The sequence below is a fragment of the Dipodomys merriami genome, unplaced genomic scaffold (genome assembly GCF_024711535.1).
Source record: "Dipodomys merriami isolate MVZ:Mamm:240054 unplaced genomic scaffold, mDipMer1.0.p SCAF_6, whole genome shotgun sequence".
NCBI classification, from domain to species: domain Eukaryota; kingdom Metazoa; phylum Chordata; class Mammalia; order Rodentia; family Heteromyidae; genus Dipodomys; species Dipodomys merriami.
Window position 1 is genome coordinate 38,160,328 of NW_027206179.1, and position 22,635 is coordinate 38,182,962.

The following is a 22,635-nucleotide window of genomic DNA, read 5'->3' on the forward strand; positions in this document are numbered from 1 at the left end:
TGCTTGCCTTGAGCATAAAAGCTCAGGTGCAGTACCTAGGCCCTGACTTCAAGCCCCAGAACCAACACACAAACACACACACACACACACACACACACACACACACACACACACTTCTAACTTGTGATTCTTAGCACATCTCCAGGAGAGCACTTCACCCCCAAGTGAGAACCACCAACCTTAACCAAACCCCTTGTTTTATAGGTGGTGAAATAAGAAACAAAGAATTTAATCAATTGGTTTGATCAATTAAAGAATAAGTTAAGATTAGAAACATAAACTTCTAACTCCAAATCATGATCATCCTTAGTGAACAGATTCCTCATGATATAATTATAATCATACATTGTTATTTAAAAACTTAAGATAGTCTATCAGACTCCTTAAGTATGTTTAAAATTAAAATTATCTAGAGCTATTTTGTAGTGCATTGCAGCTCCCTTGACAAATGCCTGACCTGCAATAATGAGACTGTCTGCCCTGGAGATCACAGGAAGATGACTGGACACACACCTCCCCATCAAGAGTCATATGCAAAATGGGACTACTTTTCATCTGCTTAAATTCTTGGTCTGGGATGTACCTCAGTGGCAAAACTCTTGCCACGGTTACAAGTGCAATATCCTGGGTTCTATCCCCAGTACTGAAAGAGAAAGACAAAAAAAAATTCTCATGTTTCCATGGGATGGTTAACTTGATCAAGAAATGAACAATGAGAAATACATATGTAGATTATGAAATGAGATACAAATGTTTGTATTAATATACGGTATTACAATGTATTAAAGTATTCTAACATTATTTTCTCTCTTATCTGGAGCCTTTGATAAAGATGAGCATTCAGCAACACATTCTCTCACCTCTTCTCCATTATTTTTCTTTCCTGGAATCTTCTGGGAATAATTATCAATTTTATTTTTCAAGGAAGAGTCAGTACTATGGTTTTATAATCTGTACTTGCTACATTCCTTAGGATCTACTAAAATATGAAAGTTAGGTATAGTTTTATATTCAGGTTGTTTCCTAGGCTTTCTATTCTGTTCTGTCTCCCAAAGAACCATAAAAAAAAAACACAGTTTGGGGACAAAAATATGTCCTAAAAACACATACAAGGAAGACTTTCATTTGGTCCCTTGTTAGTGGATTATGTACCTGAGTATGTGTATCTGAAAATAAGAATCAAAAATTCAGAAGATTGACAGCAACTGAGTCAATTTTCCACAGTAGACAATTTCAGACTTTTCACTGACACAAAATCAGAAAATAACAAGATGTGAACACCACAGGAATTTCAAAAATGCTCACAGGTCCCTACTAATTATAAAAACAAGTCTTGATTTCTGAGATATAATTAAAGTGTTCCACAACAAATATTAGGTTCAGTTCTTGCTTATCTCTCCACTGGTTGACACTTTTTAATAAGGCAATTCAAAGGTATGTTAAGAAAAATACCAAAATTTTATCCGCATTCTTTTTTCCTGTTTTTGTTTACTGGATTATTTATTCATGAAACTCTAGTTGAACTTTACTTTTTTCTGCTTCATATTCTTTATTCATAATCAGAGTGACAGTGATTGAGGACCAGAAATACAAAAATAGGTAATTTTATGATTGAAGAACAAAATGTGTTACTATATAAATAAATTCTTTCATTTTTAATCACAAGCTGTATTTTCCAGAAAGTTTTTCTAACCAAGTATTTCTTTTGATTTTTTATTTCTTAAACAATTATGGTATAAATAGTATATGAATGCTATAACCAGAGTAAGACAATCTGCTATACATATGAAGAATAATAAAGTATAACTCATACACTCAGAGATAAAGATGGCAGTTGTATTTGTTCTTGTTGATTTTCTGAGACAAGGATCTTGCTTTACTGCCAATCTGAGCTTGAATTTCTGACTGAAATAATAGTAGCGGACCTGTTACAGATGTGTGCCACGTGCCCAGGATGATTCATTCATTAGCCATGGAACTAGATGTGTACCCAGCTGCATTAAGATCATACATGGCACTTGAACAATCATAAAAAAGGACATAGGACAAAACAAAAACCTGACTTAATATTTTAGGGGTCTATAAGTCTGTCTTTGAAGAACATTGTAAAATACTAAACCTGAAGTGCTATTCCTTATATGGTATTGATTATAGACAATATGACTCAAAATAGTCATTCCTAATGAAATACTTGTCCAGGAATATAATTTTCCATGGAATAAAAGGCCTTTGTGCTCCCAACAAATATGAATTGTTCGAGAAAAGAGAAAAACTGAGGTCACTTTCTGTTTTATTAGTAAGGCAGCTAATAAAACTTCAGTTGGGGGAAAAGATAAGAACCCTAGACGAGGAAAAAATGGGACTCAGCTAAGTTATTAAAAATTGAAATAAAAATTCTAAACAAAATATAAGCAAAACAAATCGAATAATATTGTATATCTAATAACACATACATGCATCCTAAAGCAAGTAAGTTCATTTAAAATGTAAAGCATTAGTTCAACATTTAAAAGTGTTTTTATATAATTTGCTAAATTGTTAAAGAATTGACTTGACTATTTCAATGACTTTTTAAAATTAATTGCTAGGTATATTTATGATTATTTATAAAAAGTAAGCAAAAGCAGCCAGATACCAGTGGCTCATACCTACAATCTTAGCTACAGAGGAGACTGAGATCTGAGGTTCATGGTCAGAAGCCAGTCCAAGTAGGGAAGTTTGTTAGACTCTTATCTCCCATCAATCACCAAAAAAAGTCTGAAGTGGAACTGTACTAGCCTTGAGCATAAAAGCTCAGGGACAGTACCTAGGCATTGAATTCAAGTCCCAGGACTGGCACACAAACACACACACACACACACACACACACACACACACACACACACACACACACACACACACTTTATTTATGGATATATCTGCATATGGTAACATTTTTTTAGAAAACATAATAATCATCGACCCCAAATTTAGGACCACCGTCAGTTTGAAGAATGACAGCAAGAAAAGCATGATATAGGAAACTTTTTATATATTGCTATTGTTTTGTATATTATTGAGGTGTGCAGAAGCTACCTCAGTATTTTATACTATTTCCATAATCTTTTTGTTAGTTAGAGCCAGTCACAAATAATAAATTTACCACATAAATCATTTTAAATATTAGAAAATGCAGAACTCCATAAAGACGTAAAAGCAGATTGTTTACAAAGACAGAAGAAATTCTTCAAACCTCTTTTCCTTTTGGCAGTACTGGAGTTTTGAACTCAAGGCTTCATACTCACTAGACAGGCACTAAACCACTAGTCCATGAGACTAGCCATTTTCTGCGCTGGTTATTTTTGAGATAGGGTCTTACTTCCTTTCTGCTGTGTGTCCAGCTCTTGACCCTTTTGTGTTACTTTGTCCACTATATCTGGGATGTGGAGAATACTCTATCATAATGATTTTTTCCCACTGTGACAAAGTCTAACAGATTTCTTCCTAAGCTGGCTTGGAACCATGATCTTCCATATCTTAGCATCCCAAAGAGCGTGGAATAACCAGGGCATGCCAGTGTACCCAAATATTGATCAAAAAGTACTGTGTTATCTCTCCACTTCTCTTCAATCTAGTATTAGAATGCCTAGCTACAGCAATAAGACAAGATGCAGACATAAAGGGGATCCAAATAGGGAAAGAAGAAATAAAACTCTCCCTCTTTGCAGATGACATGATCTTGTATTTAAAGAATCCCATAGACTCCACTCCCAAAGTACTCAAGCTGATTCAAAACTTTGGCAAAGTAGCAGGTTATAAAATTAACCCCCAAAAATCAATGGCTTTTCTGTATGCCAACAATGAGAAAAGTGTGGCTGAAATTAGGAAAGCAACTCCATTTGTAATAGCCCCATAAAAAATAAAATACCTAGGAATTAACTTAACTAAAGAAGTGAAGGACCTCTATGATGAAAACTTTAAAATCTTGAAAAAGGAAATCAACACCGAACTTAAAAAATGGCAAAACCTCCCATGCTCCTGGATTGGCAAGATTAACATCGTGAAAATGGCAATACTTCCCAAGGCTATCTACAAATTCAACGCAATACCTATCAAAATTCCACCCTCATTCTTCAAGGAAATAGAAGAGGCAATCCAAAAATTCATATGGAACAATAAAAGACCCCGAATAGCAAAAACACTTCTCAACGGAAAGAACACTGCTGGAGGAATATCAATACCAAATTTCAAACTCTACTATAAAGCCATAGTAATCAAAACAGCTTGGTATTGGCATAAGAACAGACCTCAGGACCAATGGAATAGAATTGAAAACCCAGAAATGAACCTACAGACCTAAGCCATCTAATCTTCGATAAGGAAGCTAAAACAATAGAATGGAAGAAAGACAGCCTCTTCAGTAAATGGTGCTGGCAAAATTGGTTAACTACATGTAGAAAACTAAAGCTAGATCCTTATATATCACCCTGCACCAGAATCAACTCCAAATGGATCAAAGACCTTAAACTCAAAGCAGACACTCTGAAAACATTACAGGATGGAATAGGAGAAACCCTAGGTCTCCTTGGCTCAGGCCGAAATTTTCTGAATAGAGACCCGGAAGCACAACAAAACAAAGAAAGGTTGGACAAATGGGATTGCATAAGGTTGCAGAGCTTCTGCAGGGCAAATGACATAGCTAGCAAGATCAATAGAAAGCCCACCGATTGGGAGAAGATCTTTACTAGCCATACAATGGACAAGGGTCTCATATCTAAAATATACTTGGAACTCAAAAAATTAAACCACCCAACAACAAATCCTCAAAGAAACAACTGCCCAATAAATAAGTGGGTGAAAGACTTAAAGAGAAGCTTCTCTGAAGAAGAAAGAAGGATGGCCAATAGACCCATGAAGAAATGTTCAACATCCCTAGCCATAAAAGAAATGCAAATCAAAACAACATTGAGATATCACCTCACTCCAGTTAGAACAGCAAAAATCAAGAACTCTAACAACAACAGATGCTGGAGGGGATGTGGACAGAAAGGAATCTTACTTCATTGTTGGTGGGAATGTAAACTTGTTCAACCACTTTGGAAAGCAGTATGGAGGTTCCTCAAAAGACTTCACATAGATCTCCCCTATGATCCAGCAATCCCACTTTTGGGCATTTACCCAAATGTATACAAACAAGACCACACTAAAGCTACCAGCACAACTATGTTTATTGCAGCATTATTTACCATAGCTAAGATATGGAACCAACCCAGATGCCCCTCAGTAGATGAATGGATCAAGAAAATGTGGTATATATGCACAATGGAATTCTATGCCTCCATCAGAAAGAATGACATTTCCCCATTTGTTAGGAAATGGAAAGGCTTGGAAAAAATTATATTAAGTGAAGTAAGCCAGGCCCAAAGAAACATAGGTCCCATGGTTTCCCTTATTTGCAATATCTAGTATAGGTATGAGTCAAGCGGAAAAGGTCAGATAATGTGATGTTAGGAAAATGAACCCTTAAATATGTATTTTAATGTTTTCGTTTCTTTCATGCATGTGTTTCTAACGCATTTATAAGATTATTTCTTTGTTGCTTTGTATGTCCCTCCCCCACAGTGTAACCCCCGCTTTCACTTTATTTGATGTCAGTATAACATGTGGAGGAGATGGGGACAAACAAGTCGTTTAAGGATTCAGGTGGACCTGTTGCAACAAGGAGAATTACAAAATGTCATGTCAAAGCAAGCTTTACAATGTTGGTGTGGGGGGGGGGAGGGGGGTATGATTGTGTGGGGGGGAGTGGGGAGGCTGGAAAGGGAGGTGAAGGGTAAACAAAGGAGGAGGCTGCAATGCTTGGTAAGAAATGTATGCATTATCCTGCCAATGTAATTGTAACCCCTCTGTACAGTATGTTCTCAAATAAAATAAAATTAAATTAAAAAAAAAAAGTACTGTGTTAATGAAATTATTCTTTGTCTAGTCTGGCCTCAAAGTACAATCCTCCTGGTCTCAGCTCAATCACAGTGGTATAGTTTACACTAATTGATTATGTTCAGAAATTATCAAGGTAATTCTAAAATGTAGCAGAAATAATCATAGCTTCTTCTCATTTTAAGCATGGCTGTGTAAATAGGACTGGGTAGAGCAGGAGTCCAAAGTAGAAATAAATTCCCTACAACTAACGGGCAATAACAGTGCATGATTAAAGGAAATATCAGAGGTCAACTAGAGCTAATGATTTGCTACATCTCCTAGAAGTCGGCTACAAAACAGGCTGTCAGTATTGCTAAGAGCTAAGAGTCTTTCCAAATGACAGGCTCTCAAAAGGTCAAGTGCATGCAAGAGCAAAATGTAATCCTTTCTTCATAGACCTTAATATCTCCACTAGATAGTAAATACTACTTGTTAAGAGAATCTGAATGTAACAAGGCTATACAGAAACATAAAAATATATATACTTTTTTAAAGTTATAGAGAGCTAAAACAAATATATGTGGTGTGAATATATATGCACATATATGTATGTCACATGTACATACTGTCACTGAAATCTTTACACCAAATTGCTATTCAATTATTTCTTTCATTGTTATTCAATAAATAAAAGCAGTCTTGACTGCATAAGATGTTAATGGTAATGATTATTAGTTATGAGCAATGAACACTTGAAAGCTATTCTTAGTATAAATTTGGCTAAGCTCAGCATGTCAAATTAGAGCAAAGTATTTTATCGCTTTTCTTCCTTTTGTCACACTCTGACTTCCTTGCTGTTCTTTGCTTTGTTTTGTTTTAGCTCTCTATAACTTTAAAAACGTGATATATATGTATATATACATATATTTTTTTTTAATGTGATATGTGGGACAGAATAGAATCTAGACCACAAAGGAATCGCAAATAGCTCCCAGCCCAGCCCTGTCTTTCCTGCTGGGGAGACCAAGAGCTTGCATTCACCTCTGCAAAGTAAGCCAGGAAGCACCTAAAATATAACTCGGGACCTAGCATGAGATAAATGCATGCCTCCTGCAAACATTAAAGCTCAGTATTGGTGAAGAAGTGATTTCCATAGCAGGACAGGATTTTCCTTCCCATAACTCAGAGAAAAGCAGGGATTCACCATCTTATGGACAGTCTTTTTGCTTCAGAAAGACCTGTACAAAATATCAGATCTCATTAGCAAACAACCATCCACCCAAGGCCACCAGTTTTTCAGAGATACATGATTGGGTGCTTGGGAAAAGAAGAACATGATCTGTGAAGCACCTAGCCAGAGACCAGATTGCCAACAGGACAAGGAAATATCATCTTTGCAGCACATGGGTGGACTTTTGGCTTCAGACAGAGCTTCCCAGTGTGTAAGCTTACAGTAGAAACCAGTCAACCACCTGAAGGCCTCAGTATCACAGAGACAAGCGAGTAGGGGCTGTGGAAACAGAAAAACACTGTTCACAATACTCACAGCCATCAGAGGGGAAGAAGGAGAGGCCACCTCGATCCCAGACAGACTTCATCAGATGACCATTCATTTGTCCAAAACAAAAAAGCAAAAACCAAGCCTGTAGCATGAGCAAACAATCTACATAAGACGCCAGCAGGCAAATACCCACCCAGCTGCTTCAAAACTGGAGGCATTCCATTTTCGGTATCACTACAAAAGATACTTTGTGACCCTGAAGGCATAAGTGTGACCATTGTTTGAAGACCCACCCTCTCTTACTGAATGACAACCACATCAGTCAATAGAAGACTGAACAGCAACCAGCATTTTGACATATTGTACTCAGAATCCTAACTTCCCAGAGACATGATTCTTCAAACACGTAATGAAACTAATAACTGTTATTAAATGAAAAGAATCGATGTTACAGATCAAAACATGAAGACATAATGTTTTTTTCAGTTCCATTGCATTCTAACCATATTGCTTATTTTCTGTTCAACTCAACAATTTATTAGCAGCTAAGGATAATACGTGACTATCTTAATCCACAATCAGTTTACTTAACCTATTTGATTCCTGGGCATATTATTATCTATTAAACTAAAATTTGCTTTAGAGAAGAACTTATATCACCAAACAAGGGTAGTGCTATTGAAGTTTCTATTTATAAGTCAGGTGTCTATCCATGGTGCTATGTGGACTAAAGTTTTAATGACTTCTTATTTCTCCCAGGTTTTGTTACATGTTGCCTGAATCATTAAAATAATGTCCAAGGTATTATAATGAGTAAATACACAAAATACTACTGTTTAGATGTAGGATCCTAGGAAGGTATACACAGTAATGTCAAGGACACTAAAATACCTATGAATGATGCACATTTGTACATACGTCCACAGCCCTTTACTCAAAACATATTGGAACATTCTTAAATATTTCCCCCCGCACCCACAAATGATTTTATTAGTAGACAGAGAACATTTCCATTGTTCTCTAGTTTTTTTGCCAGTTCTAGGGCTTGAAATCAGAGCCTGGGTGCTAACCCTGAGCTTCTTTATTTTATTATTATTAAGTCTCCTTATTGTGAAAATGCCATACAGAGGGGTTACACTTACATGAGCAAGGTAATGAGTACCTTTCTTATCAAGCATTGTTGCCTCCTCCTTTGTTTCCCCTTACCATCTCTGACCTCCCATCCCCCTACCACCCCCAACAAAGTTGTAAAGTTCATTTTTCAACATAACGTCTTATACATCTCATTGTTGCAATGGGTCCACCTGTATCCCTATTTAAATGATTTGTTTTTTCCCTTCCCCTCCACAAATTATACCAACATCAAATACAGTGTGGGGGAGGGACATACAAAGCAACAAAAAAATCATCTTATAAATGTGTTAGAAACAATAGCAAGAAAGAAAAACCTTTTGAGTCGTTATCTTGTGTTTCATTTCACCTAACATCAATTTATCTGACCATTTCTGCTTGTCTCAGGCATATACTAGTTATTTCAAATAAGGGAAACCATGGGACCTATGTTTCTTTGGGCCTGGCTTACTTCACTTAATATAATTTTTTCCAAGTCTTTCCATTCCTAACAAATGGGGCAATTCCATTCTTTCTGACTTCTCTGAAGAGGGAAGAAGGATGGCCAATAGACACATGAAGAAATGCTCAACCTCCCTAACCATAATAGAAAGGCAAATCAAAGCAACAATGAGATACCACCTCACCCCAGTTAGAATGGCAAAAATCAAGAACTCTAATAACAACAGATGCTGGAGAGGATGTGGACAGAAGGGAATCCTACTGCATTGTTGATAGGAGTGTAAACTTGTTCAACTATTTTGGAAAGTAGTTTGGAGGTTCCTCAAAAGACTCCACATAGAGCTCCCCTATGACCCAGCAATCCCACTTTTGGGCATTTACCCAAATGATCCTAAACAAGACCATACTAAAGCTACCAGCATATTGCAACATTATTTACCATACCTAAGATATGGAACCAACCCAGATGCCCATCAATTGATGAGTGTCCCTGAGCTTCTTTTGCTCAAAGCTAGCACTCTACCACTCTGAGCCACAGAGACACTTCTGGCTTTTTCTGTGTATATGGTACTGAGGAATCAAACCCAGGGATTCATGCATGCTAGGCAAGCACTCTACCACTGAGCCACCTTCCCAGCCCTGTTCTCTAGCTTTTAGTTGTCCAAAGAGAGAATCTTCTCACCCATATCTAAATCAAATTATATCCAAATGAGAGGATAGAGGAAGAAAGACCAAATAATGGGCTCAATAAAATAATGGCAAGATTGGTTAGTGAAATAAAGGAACTGATATTTTTAAATATTCCAAGAGGATCTGAACAAACATCTGAATTAATTAAAAAGGCAATATAGGATTTGAGAGAGGAATTAAGAGAAGGAAATACTGAAAACAAATCAAATCAAAATCTGGGAAATAAAAAGCTCATTAGCTCATACTAAAACAACATCAACAAAAAAACCTCAGTGGAAAGCCTGGTAGTAAGGGTAATAAGATAGAGGGAGTTGAAAACAGGATATCAGAGGTTGAAGATAAAACAGAGGAATTAGATCAAACAAAGACACTGAAAAACAATTAGAACATAAGACTTCCATTATCCCCTCAAAAGACCAAGAATATGAATAATGGGGATGAATGAAAAAATAATTTTAAAAATTAAGGCATTGAAAACCTATCCAACAAAATAATGGCAGAAAATTTTCCCACCCTTGGGACTGGGATCCATGTAATACAGGCTTACAGAACTCCAAAGAGGCAAGACAAGAGAAGAAATACGCCAACGTACACTATAGTAAAAACACTAGGCATACAGAATAAGGAATATTAATAGGCACTAAATACAAGAAGGGGATGGAAACACATAATTCAAACCCTGAATTGATGGAGAAATAAAAACCTTCCATGATAAACAAAAGCCAAAGGAATTCATGACTACTACACAAGATACATAAAGAATGCTACTCACAGTAGAAGAACTAAAATTATCCAGAAAAGACAAAGAAGTTCACTACATATTAATAAGAGGAATGATACCATTAAAAGGAAATTATATTGTTTATAAGTTGTTTATATATACACACACATATATATTTATGTATTATATGTTTAAGTGTATGTGTATTTGTATACATATACACATATTTGTATATATAGATATATAGATAGATATACAGAGATATAGATAGACAAATAGAGATATACAAAGATATACACAAAATTCATTAATTGAACACTTCTGGACTTACTACTATGAATGGACCACAACATAACAATTGTATGAGATTTTACTAGCCCACAGTCACAAATAGGTCATTCAAATAAATCAACAAAGAAATTTTAGGATTAAATAGTACCATTGAAAAATGAAATTAAAAAGCATTTATAGAGTATTTTTCCTTTAGGAACATGATACATATTCTTCTGAACAGTCTCTGGAACTTTTTTCTAAAATAGAAATATCCTTTTGGGTGCTCACTTCAGCAGCACATATACTAAAATTGGAACAATACAGAGAAGATTAGCATGGCCCCTGCACAAGGATGACAGCCAAATTCATGAAATGTTCCATATTTTTAAGCAAGAAGAGCCTGGAATGATGTATGCCATGCCCTAAAATCAAACAACTATCAACCAAGAATACTGTACACACCTAAACTCTCCTGCATAACCGAAGGCCAAATGAAAACCTTCCATAGCAAAGAAAAACTGAAACAATATATCTCCACCAAACCAACCCTACAAAAGATATTTAAAGATGTCCTACATATAGAAAACCAACAAGACCACAATAAAGGCCAAGAAAACACACCCAAACTGAGAATCCAAGAACCATAGGAAGAACCCAGTAGCTGTAGCCCCCAAGAAGGTGGATTAAATGGCAGGAACTCCCAAATACCTCTCAGTTCTATCTCTCAACATTAATGGACTTAACTCTCCAATTAAGCGACATAGACTGTCTAGTTTGATTAAAAAGCAAGATCGTTCTATCTGATGCCTTCAGGAGTCACACCTTGCCCATAAAAACAAACACATTTTGAAAGTGAAAGGCTGGAAAAAAATTTACCAAGCAAACAGCCCCCATAAACAGGCAGGAGTTGCAATCCTAATCAGATAAAATAGATTTCAAATTAAAATTAGTGAGAAGAGATAAAGAAGGTTGCTACATACTAATTAAGGGATCTCTCCTTCAGGAGGATATTACAATTGTAAATCTCTATTTGCCAAACAACGGGGCACCCAAATTTATCCAAGAAACATTACTTTCTCTCAGATCTCATATAGATCCAAAGACATTAATTGTTGGGGACTTTAACACACCACTATCCCCACTAGATAGATCAACTCGGCAAAAACTCAACAAAGAAACCGCAGACCTAAACAACTCCATAGATCAATTAGATTTAACAGACATTTACCGAATATTTTCACCCAGCAGCATCAGAATACACTTTTTTTCTGAGCAGCACAGGGAACATTTTCTAAAATAGACCACATTTTAGGTCACAAAGCAAACTTGTTCAAATTCACAGACATTGAAGTTATACTTTGCATTCTCTCAAACCACAAGGGAATAAAATTAGAACTCAACACCAAAAGTCACCAAAGAAAGTCTGGTAACACATAGAGGCAGAGCAACACACTGTTGAATCACCAGTGAGTCATGGAAGAGATTAGAAATGAAATTCAAAGGTTCATGATGTTCAACAAAAATGAACACAGAAATTACCAGCTCCTCTAGGACACAGCTAAGGCAGTACTCAGAGGCAAGTTTATATCTCTGAGTTCCTACATCAACAAATTGGAGAGATCTGAAGCCAACAATTTGATGAGACATCTGAACCACCTTGAAAAAGAGCAGCAAGATAAACCTCAATCCAGTAGATGGAAATAATTAAAATTAAATCAGAATTAAATGAATTAGAATACAAAAAAACCATAGAAAGAATCAACAAAACAAAGAGTTGGTTCTTTGAAAAAATTAACAAAATTGACAGACCCCTTAGCAAATCTTCTCAGAAAAAGAGAACAAACTCAAATAAATAAACTCAGAGATGAGAATGGAAATATCACCAAAGAAACAACCAAGATTCAGTACATTATAAGGGAATACTTTTCAAACCTTCATGCTAATAAGTTTGAGAACTTGGCAGAAATGGACCTTTTCCTAGCAAATATCAACATGCTGAAACTAAACCAAGATGAATTAAACCATCTTAACAGGCCCATATCAAGCATTGAAATAGAAACAGCAATAAAAGACTTCCCATCTAAGAAAAGCCCAGAACCAGATGGATTTACAGCGGAATTCTACAAGGCCTTCAAGGCAGAGCTCACACCAATACTCCTCCAACTCTTCAATGAAATTGAAAGAGAAAGTTCACTACCGAACTCTTTTGATGAAGCCATCTTAACCCTCATCCCAAAACCAGGCAGGGACTCATCAAAGAAAGAGAACTATAGACTCATTTCTTTGATGAACATCGATGAAAAAACTTCTCAACAAAATTTTGGCCAATGCCTTCAAAGCAGAGCTCACACCAATTCTCCTCCAACTCTTCAACGAAATTGAAAGAGAAAACTCACTACCGAACACATTCTATGAAGCCATCATAACCCTCATCCCAAAACCGGGCAGGGACTCATCAAAGAAAGAGAACTATAGACCCATTTCTTTGATGAACATTGATGCAAAACTTCTCAACAAAATTTTGGTCAATCGACTTCAACAATCCATCCAAAAAATCATACACCACGATCAAACAGGATTCATTTCAGGGATGCAAAGCTGGTTCAATATACGCAAATCAATTAATATTATTCATAACATCAACAGGAGCAAGAACAAGAACCACATGGTTATCTCAATAGACACAGAAAAAGCATTCGACAAGATCCAACACCCCTTTATGATGAAGGTTTTGGAAAAATTAGGAATCCATGGAACATTCCTCAATACAATAAAGGCTGTATATGACAAACCTACAGCCAGCATTATACTCAATGGTGAAAAACTAAAGTTCCTCTTAACTCAGGAACAAGACAAGGATGCCCACTCTCTCCACTTCTCTTCAATCTAGTATTAGAATGCCTAGCTACAGCAATAAGACAAGATGCAGACATAAAGGGGATCCAAATAGGGAAAGAAGAAATAAAACTCTCCCTCTTTGCAGATGACATGATCTTGTATTTAAAGAATCCCATAGACTCCACTCCCAAAGTACTCAAGCCGATTCAAAACTTTGGCAAAGTAGCAGGTTATAAAATTAACCCCCAAAAATCAATGGCTTTTCTGTATGCCAACAATGAGAAAAGTGTGGCTGAAATTAGGAAAGCAACTCCATTTGTAATAGCCCCATAAAAAATAAAATACCTAGGAATTAACTTAACTAAAGAAGTGAAGGACCTCTATGATGAAAACTTTAAAATCTTGAAAAAGGAAATCAACACCGAACTTAAAAAATAGCAAAACCTCCCATGCTCCTGGATTGGCAAGATTAACATCGTGAAAATGGCAATACTTCCCAAGGCTATCTACAAATTCAACGCAATACCTATCAAAATTCCACCCTCATTCTTCAAGGAAATAGAAGAGGCAATCCAAAAATTCATATGGAACAATAAAAGACCCCGAATAGCAAAAACACTTCTCAATGGAAAGAACACTGCTGGAGGAATATCAATACCAAATTTCAAACTCTACTATAAAGCCATAGTAATCAAAACAGCTTGGTATTGGCATAAGAACAGACCTCAGGACCAATGGAATAGAATTGAAAACCCAGAAACGAACCTACAGACCTATAGCCATCTAATCTTCGATAAGGAAGCTAAAACAATAGAATGGAAGAAAGACAGCCTCTTCAGTAAATGGTGCTGGCAAAATTGGTTAACTACATGTAGAAAACGAAAGCTAGATCCTTATATATCACCCTGCACCAGTATCAACTCCAAATGGATCAAAGATCTTGAACTCAAAGCAGACACTCTGCAAACATTACAGGATGGAATAGGAGAAACCCTAGGTCTCCTTGGCTCAGGCCGAAATGTTCTGAATAGAGACCCGGAAGCACAACAAATCAAAGAAAGGTTGGACAAATGGGATTGCATAAAGTTGCAGAGCTTCTGCAGGGCAAATGACATAGCTGGCAAGATCAATAGAAAGCCCACCGATTGGGAGAAGATCTTTACTAGCCATACAACGGACAAGGGTCTCATATCTAAAATATACTTGGAACTCAAAAAATTAAACCACCCAACAACAAATCCTCAAAGAAACAACTGCCCAATAAATAAGTGGGCGAAAGACTTAAAGAGAAGCTTCTCTGAAGAAGAAAGAAGGATGGCCAATAGACACATGAAGAAATGTTCAACATCCCTAGCCATAAAAGAAATGCAAATCAAAACAACATTGAGATATCACCTCACTCCAGTTAGAACAGCAAAAATCAAGAACTCTAACAACAACAGATGCTGGAGGGGATGTGGACAGAAAGGAATTTTACTTCATTGTTGGTGGGAATGTAAACTTGTTCAACCACTTTGGAAAGCAGTATGGAGGTTCCTCAAAAGACTTCACATAGATCTCCCCTATGATCCAGCAATCCCACTTTTGGGCATTTACCCAAATGTATACAAACAAGACCACACTAAAGCTACCAGCACAACTATGTTTATTGCAGCATTATTTACCATAGCTAAGATATGGAACCAACCCAGATGCCCCTCAGTAGATGAATGGATCAAGAAAATGTGGTATATATACACAATGGAATTCTATGCCTCCATCAGAAAGAATGACATTGCCCCATTTGTTAGGAAATGGAAAGGCTTGGAAAAAATTATATTAAGTGAAGTAAGCCAGGCCCAAAGAAACATAGGTCCCATGGTTTCCCTTATTTGCAATATCTAGTATAGGTATGAGTCAAGCGGAAAAGGTCAGATAATGTGATGTTAGGAAAACGAACCCTTAAATATGTATTTTAATGTTTTCGTTTCTTTCATGCATGTGTTTCTAACGCATTTATAAGATTATTTCTTTTTTGCTTTGTATGTCCCTCCCCCACAGTGTAACCCCCGCTTTCACTTTATTTGATGTCAGTATAACATGTGGAGGAGATGGGGACAAACAAGTCGTTTAAGGATTCAGGTGGACCTGTTGCAACAAGGAGAATTACAAAATGTCATGTCAAAGCAAGCTTTACAATGTTGGTGTGGGGGGGGAGGGGGGTATGATTGGGTGGGGGGGAGGGGGGAGGCTGGGAAGGGAGGTGAAGGGTAAACAAAGGAGGAGGCTGCATTGCTTGGTAAGAAATGTATGCATTATCCTGCCAATGTAATTGTAACCTCTCTGTACAGTATGTTCTCAAATAAAATAAAATTGAATTAAAAAAAAATTTTGGCCAATGGACTTCAACAATTCATCAAAAAAATCATACACCACGATCAAACAGGATTCATTTCAGGAATGCAAAGCTGGTTCAATATACGCAAATCAATTAATATTATTCATCACATCAACAGTAGCAAGGATAAGAACCAAATGGTTATCTCAATAGATGCAGAAAAAGTATTTGAAAAGATCAAACAACCCTTTATGATGAAGGTTCTGGAAAAATTAGGAATCCATGGAACATTCCTCAATACAATAAAGGCTGTATATGACAAACCTACAGCCAGCATTATACTTAATGGTGAAAAACTAAAGCCATTTCCTCTTAACTCAGGAATGAGACAGGATGTCCACTCTCTCCAGTTCTCTTCAATCTAGTATTAGAATGTCTAGCTACAGCAATAAGACAAGATGCAGACATAAAGGGGATCCAAATAGGGAAAGAAGAAGTAAAACTCTCCCTCTTTGCAGATAACAAGATCTTGTATTTAAAGAATCCTTTGGACTCCACTCCCAAATTACTCAAGCTGATTCAAAACTTTGGCAAAGTAGCAGGTTATAAAATTAATCCTCAAAAATTAATGACTTTACTGTATGACAACAATGAGAAAAATGTGGCTAAAATTAGGAAAGCAACTCCATTTGCAATAGCCCCACAAAAAATAAAGAACCTAGGAATTAACTTAACCAAAGAAGTGAAGGACCAAATAAAATAGACTGTGAGGTCCAGGAAGATGGCGGAGGAGAAGCTAGAGGCTAAACAAGCTCAAGCATAGAAAGCAGTTTTAGAGTTCCAGTGAACAGTCCTAAGCCAGAGAATCACACCAAGTGTGCCATCACAGGACAGAGAGTTAGGCCAGAAAGGGAAAATCCAGGCAAGGAGACAGATCTGATCACTTGCCAGCAGCCACTGCTGCAGCGGCAGCAGTGGCGGCAGCGGCCTTAGCCACCATACCTGCAAAACAGAGAGTCTGGGACAAAGGAGCCAGACGCAGCGGGCGAGCGCATTCTACTCAATACCAGCAAGAACTGACAAGGAGCGGACATCTTCATCCTGCAGTTCACAGACCAGAGACGACCCAGGAACCAAGACTCAGCATGAGTAGAAGCCTAAGGTCCTCACTCCTTCTCAGGGAGCAGAGGAGGGAAGGCCACCCTCCCCCCCCTTACCGGAGATCTCCATCTTGGATACTGACAAAGCTCAGCGGAGCTGCTAGCTCCAACTCAGGCCTTGGAAGAAAACTAGAGTCATTTAGCAGGTCACAAGAACCTAACCTGACCTGCTAGACTCAGCTCCACCCAGGGAAAAGTCACCCAGCTCGGGAGCCAGCCCCAGGAGTGGCTTTCTTCACTGGGTAATCAGAGCCAGAGGCTGCCCCTCCCTTTAGCAGCCTTGACAATCAACTGAAATTCAGTAAACATAAACCCTGAGAGTGGCTCTAGGTGGGCTGTGAGTTTCTCACAAACTAGCCTCCAGGAAAAGCTACTGTTTGCTGAAAGGCCTCAACTCTACCCAGAACCTAGCCTCATCACAGCAACTCCAAACTTGAGGAAAAAGCCATCTCTCTAATTTGTGATACTCAAAGCAGGTCTCCCTCCCATTGAACTAACCTGGGAGGAGGATCACAAAATCCTGGGTAAAGCAGAGCATTTTTCTACCTGTTCAAACAAACTGACTTAAGAAACCAACCAAGCCACAGGAAAATCAAACACCACAAGCAGACCAGAGACTCCAACAAGAGGCTGGTTACAGACACAAGGGAGATACAGGATTTTCCCAACCCTCCCAAAAAATCAAAGAAGTGAAGGACCTCTATGATGAAAACTTTAAAAACCTGAAAAGGGAAATCAAAACCGAACTTAGAAAGAGGCAAAAACTCCCATGCTCCTGGATTGGAAGGATCAACATCATGAAAGTGGCAATACTTCCCAAGGCTATCTAATGTGATACCTATCAATATTCCAACCTCATTCTTCAAGGAAATAGAAGAGGCAATCCAAAAATTCATATGGAACAATAAAAGACCCCGAATAACAAAAACAATCCTTAACAGAAAGAACAGTGCTAGAGGAATATCAATACCAAATTTCAAACTCTACTACAAAGCCATAGCAATCAAAACAGCTTGGTACTGGCACAAGCACAGACCTCAGGACCAATGGAACAGAATTGAAAATCCAGAAATGAACCTACAGACCTATAGCCATCTAATCTTCGATAAGGGAGCTAAAAAAATAGAATGGAAGAAAGACAGCCTCTTCAGTAAATGGTGCTGGCAAAATTGGTTAACTACCTGTAGAAAACTAAAGCTAGATCCTTATATATATCCCTGCACCAGAATCAACTCCAAATGGATCAAAGACCTTGGAGTTAAAACACACACTCTGGAAACATTACAGTATGGAATAGAAGAAACCCTAGGTCTCTTTGGCACAGGCCCAAATTTTCTTAATAGAGACCCAGAAACACAACAAATCAAAGAAAGGTTGGACAAACAGGATTGCATGAAATTGCAGAGCCTCTGCATGGCAAAGGACATAGCTAGTAAGATCAATAGAAATCCCACAAATTAGGAGAAGATCTTCACTAGCCATACCGTGGACAAGGGTCTCATATCTAAAATATACCTGGAACTCAAAAAACTAAATCCCCCAACAACAAATATTCAAAGAAACAACTGCCCAATAAATAAGTGGGCTAAAGCCTTAAAGAGAAACTTCTCTGAAGAGGAAAGAAGGATGGCCAATAGACACATGAAGAAATACTCAACCACCTTAGCCATAAAAGAAATGCAAATCAAAACAACATTGAGATATCACCTCACCCCAATTAAAATGGCTATAATCAAGAATTCTAATAACAACAGATGCTGGAGGGGATGTGGACAGAAGGGAACCTTACTGCATTGTTGGTGGGAGTGTAAACTGGTTCAACTACTTTGGAAAGCAGTATGGAGATTCATCAAAAGACTCCACATAGAGCTCCCCTATGACCCAGCAATCCCACTTTTGGGCATTTACCCAAATGATCACAAACAAGACCATACTAAAGCTACCAGCACAACTATGTTTATTGCAGCATTATTTACCATAGCTAAGATATGGAACCAGCCCAGATGCCCTTCAATAGATGAATGGATCAAGAAAATGTGGTATATATACACAATGGAATTCTATGCCTCCATCAGAAAGAATGACATTGCCCCATTTGTTAGGAAATGGAAAGACTTGGAAAAAATAATATTAAGTGAAGTAAGCCAGGCCCAAAGAAACATAGGTCCCATGGTTTCCCTTATTTGCAAAAACTAGTATATGTCTGAGACAAGCAGAAATGGTCAGGTAAGTTGATGTTAGGCAAAATGAACCCCAAGATAAGTATTCAAATGGTTTTTTTTCATGTGATTGTTTCTAACATATTTATAAGATGATTTCTTTGTTGATTTGTATGTCCCTCCCCCACAATATAACTGCATTTGATGTTGGTATAATTTGTGGAGGGGAAGGGAAAAAACAAATAGTTTAAATAGGGATACAGGTGGTTCCATTGCAACAACGAGATGTACAAGTCGTTACGTTGAAAAATGAACTTTACAACTTTGGTGGGGGAGGGATGTTGGGAGCAGAGGGGGGGAGATGGGAATGGATGGGAACGGGAAACAAAGGAGGAGGCAACAATGCTTGATAAGAAATGTACTCATTATCTTGCCCATGTAATTGCAACTCCTCTGTACAGTATTTTCACAATAAAAAGTCATAAAAAAAAAAAAGAAATATCCTTTTGGATGCTAGTGAACTATGCTAGAGGTTAATATCTGATGATAATATGGTTCAAAGCCATCCCAGGCAGGAAAGTCTCCTTGGCACTCTTTTCTTTACCTAGTCATCAAAAAAAAAAAAAAAAAGTCAGAAATGGAGCTGTAGCGCAAGTGGTAGAGCATCAGCCTTGAGTAAAATAGCTCAGGGACAATGCGCAGGCCACGAGTTTAAGTATCAGGACTAGCATTTCTAGAAAAGGAAGGAAGGAAGGAAGGAAGGAAGGAAGGAAGGAAGGAAGGAAGGAAGGAAGGAAGGAAGGAAGGAAGGAAGGAAGGAAGGAAAGGAGGGAGGGAGGGAGGGAAGGAGGGAGGGAGGGAGGGAGGAAAAAAAGAAATATCCAAGGGTAAACAGCAAGTCTGAGCAAATACAAGAACATTATCATTCTTTGTCTTCTATCTGACCACCAGGGAGCCAAACTAGAGTTCAATAGCAAAAGATTCTACAGAAAATATTCAAGCCTTTTGGCTCTCTGCCCAGTCCCATGGCAGTCAGCAAGAATAAACACCTTACAAAAGGTGGCACAAAGGGAGCCAAGCAGAAAGTGGTTGATCCATTTTCTAAGAGAGATTGGTATGCTATGAAAAGCACTGCCCCTGTCCAATATAAGTAATATTGGGAAAACACTAGTCACAAGCACTCAAGCAACCAAAATGACATCTGATGGGCAGCGTCAGGGTCGGTATTTGAAGTGAGCCTCACTGATCTGCAGAGTAATGAATTCACACTTAGAAAATTCAAGCTCATTACTAAGGATGTTCAGGAAAGAACTGCCTGACCGACTTCCATGGCCTGGATCTCATCCGAGACAAAACCTGCTCCATGGTTAAAAGTAGAAGACCAAGGGGAGGGAAGGGATAGTAGGAGAAAATAAAAGGAGTGGGTAACAATGCCTCACAAGAAATTTTAACTCACTATCTTACTGATTTAACTGTGACTTCTCTGTACAGCATCTTTACAAGAAAATAAAATTAAAAAGGAAAAGAAAACAAGCCAAACCTAAAATATTTTTTTAAATGGCAGACCACAATGGAAGCTCCTGCTTTTGTCAAGACTGAAGATGGTTATTTGCTTCATCTGGTCTGTGCTGGTTTTACTTTAAAATAATGCAACAATCAAATCTGCAAGACCTCCTAGGCTTAGCATCAGCAGGCCTGCAAAATCTGGAAGAAGATGATAGAAATTATGACCAGAGAAGTGCAGACAAATGACTAGGAAGAAGTAGTTAATTAACTGATTCCAGACAGCATTGGGAAAGACAGAAATGGCTTGCCATTCTATTTATCCAACTCATGATGTCTTCATTAAAAGAGTAAAAATGCTGAAGAATCCCAAGTTCAAATTGGGAAAACTCACGGAGCTTCATGGTGAAGGTAATAGTCCTGGAAGAGCTACTGGAGACGAGACTGGTGCTTAAGTTGAGCAAGCTGATAGATATGAACTACCAGTCCAAGAATCCATTTATAATTCAGAGTTTTAAGAGTGACAAATACAAGGCTTATTTGTAAAAAAGAAAATATTGAAACATATGAAGACTGAATGAACAACACATTGTAAACAACATGGGGGTCACTTCAAAGGAAAGAGAGATATGGAGAAGTTCCTAGACACTAATGAAAATGAAAATACACCCTACTAGATCCTCTCAAACAAGAACCTCTTGGACAAGAAACAAAAGAATGGCAATGGACATTCTATTAAGTGTGAAGTGTTCTAATCCTCCATAGAACTATTGCAATCAGAGGTCATGTAGAAAGCATAAAGTCCATGAGTGACAAGAATCTGGTACAAGATATGCCCTGAACCATTCAGACCAATCCAAATCCTTTATAACCCTTTGGGTTACTAAATCTTCATGAAGGTAGCAAATTACACTACATACAAAGTTTTAATACAGAAAGGCTAGTGGAACCTGCAAACATTAAATTTCTAAACATCCAGAATAATTAGTTAGAAAATGAAGTTTAAAATTGGATTCTTACTCGGCATTAAAATCTACAATGCATCCAGGAATTTAACAAGAATCTATGAAACCTTGACCAAGGTCTGAACCTTTTTGTCCTTCTCAAATGCATATAATGAATCGCTAATCCTTAGAGTGATGGTATTGAGAGATGGAGACTTTGAGAGGTGACCAGGTCTTGAGAGTAGAACTCTCAGGAATAAGATCAGCTTATTTACAAAGAAGCCTCAGAAAGATCCCTTATATCTTTTTGCCATATGAGAAGACAGAGAAAAGAGGCCCTCTAAGGACCACAGAGGGGTTTCTTAAAAACGGGAGCTCTGCTGTGCTCTGATCTTATATTTCCAGCCTCCTCAAACAAAGACTAAATTAAGCCCCCCAGTTGCCAGAATTTAGATATAGCAGCCAATGAAAAAAGATAATTCCCTGAATAATAATAAAATTCTGAGAAAGAAATAGATAATCCAAAATAATGGGAAAACATTTCATGCACTAGAAAAGGCTGACTTGAACTCGCTTACACATAAAATAACCATATGCTTACATTTTTTGAGAAACTTAGCCAACTGCAAAATATGTTTAAAACAATAAATGCATGAGTAATTATTTTTCCAAAAGCAATATACTTTTGGAGCAGGAGATAGATGGATAGACCAATGAGATAAAATGTTAATTAAAGATGAAATGCATACTAAAAGGGGAGAGTTATACATCAGATAGTATTAGAGAGATGCCTCACTACTTAGAGTTGGCAACCTGATTAACTGAATAAAATAACTACATATAATGCCAGAGGAAAGAAGGCATGATTAGAACATATATTTTGAAAATTGTGAAAGCTACAGCTTTTATAGCTCCAGAAGAAATGCAAATGAATCTTTGTAAATACAAAAAGATGAAAGACCTCTTTCACTTTCAAATATACAATCAGTAAGGCAAATTAGAACAGTTTATATCAGAATTTAAAATTTTTCATGGATGAAGTTTGGGAACTTTGTGGTG

At 37.4% G+C, this 22,635-nt stretch overlaps 1 non-coding gene and 1 pseudogene across 1 annotated transcript; both read left to right on the top strand.

Annotated features, from left to right (window-relative positions):
• Window positions 1-10,935: 10,935 nt before the first annotated feature.
• LOC138814391 (U6 spliceosomal RNA) lies at window positions 10,936-11,042 on the top strand. Its single transcript, XR_011367971.1, has one exon. It is a non-coding gene; the product is annotated as a U6 spliceosomal RNA (small nuclear RNA).
• A 9,112-nt stretch (window positions 11,043-20,154) lies between these two features.
• On the top strand, window positions 20,155-21,150 carry LOC138814307 (small ribosomal subunit protein eS1-like; annotated as a pseudogene).
• Window positions 21,151-22,635: the final 1,485 nt, after the last annotated feature.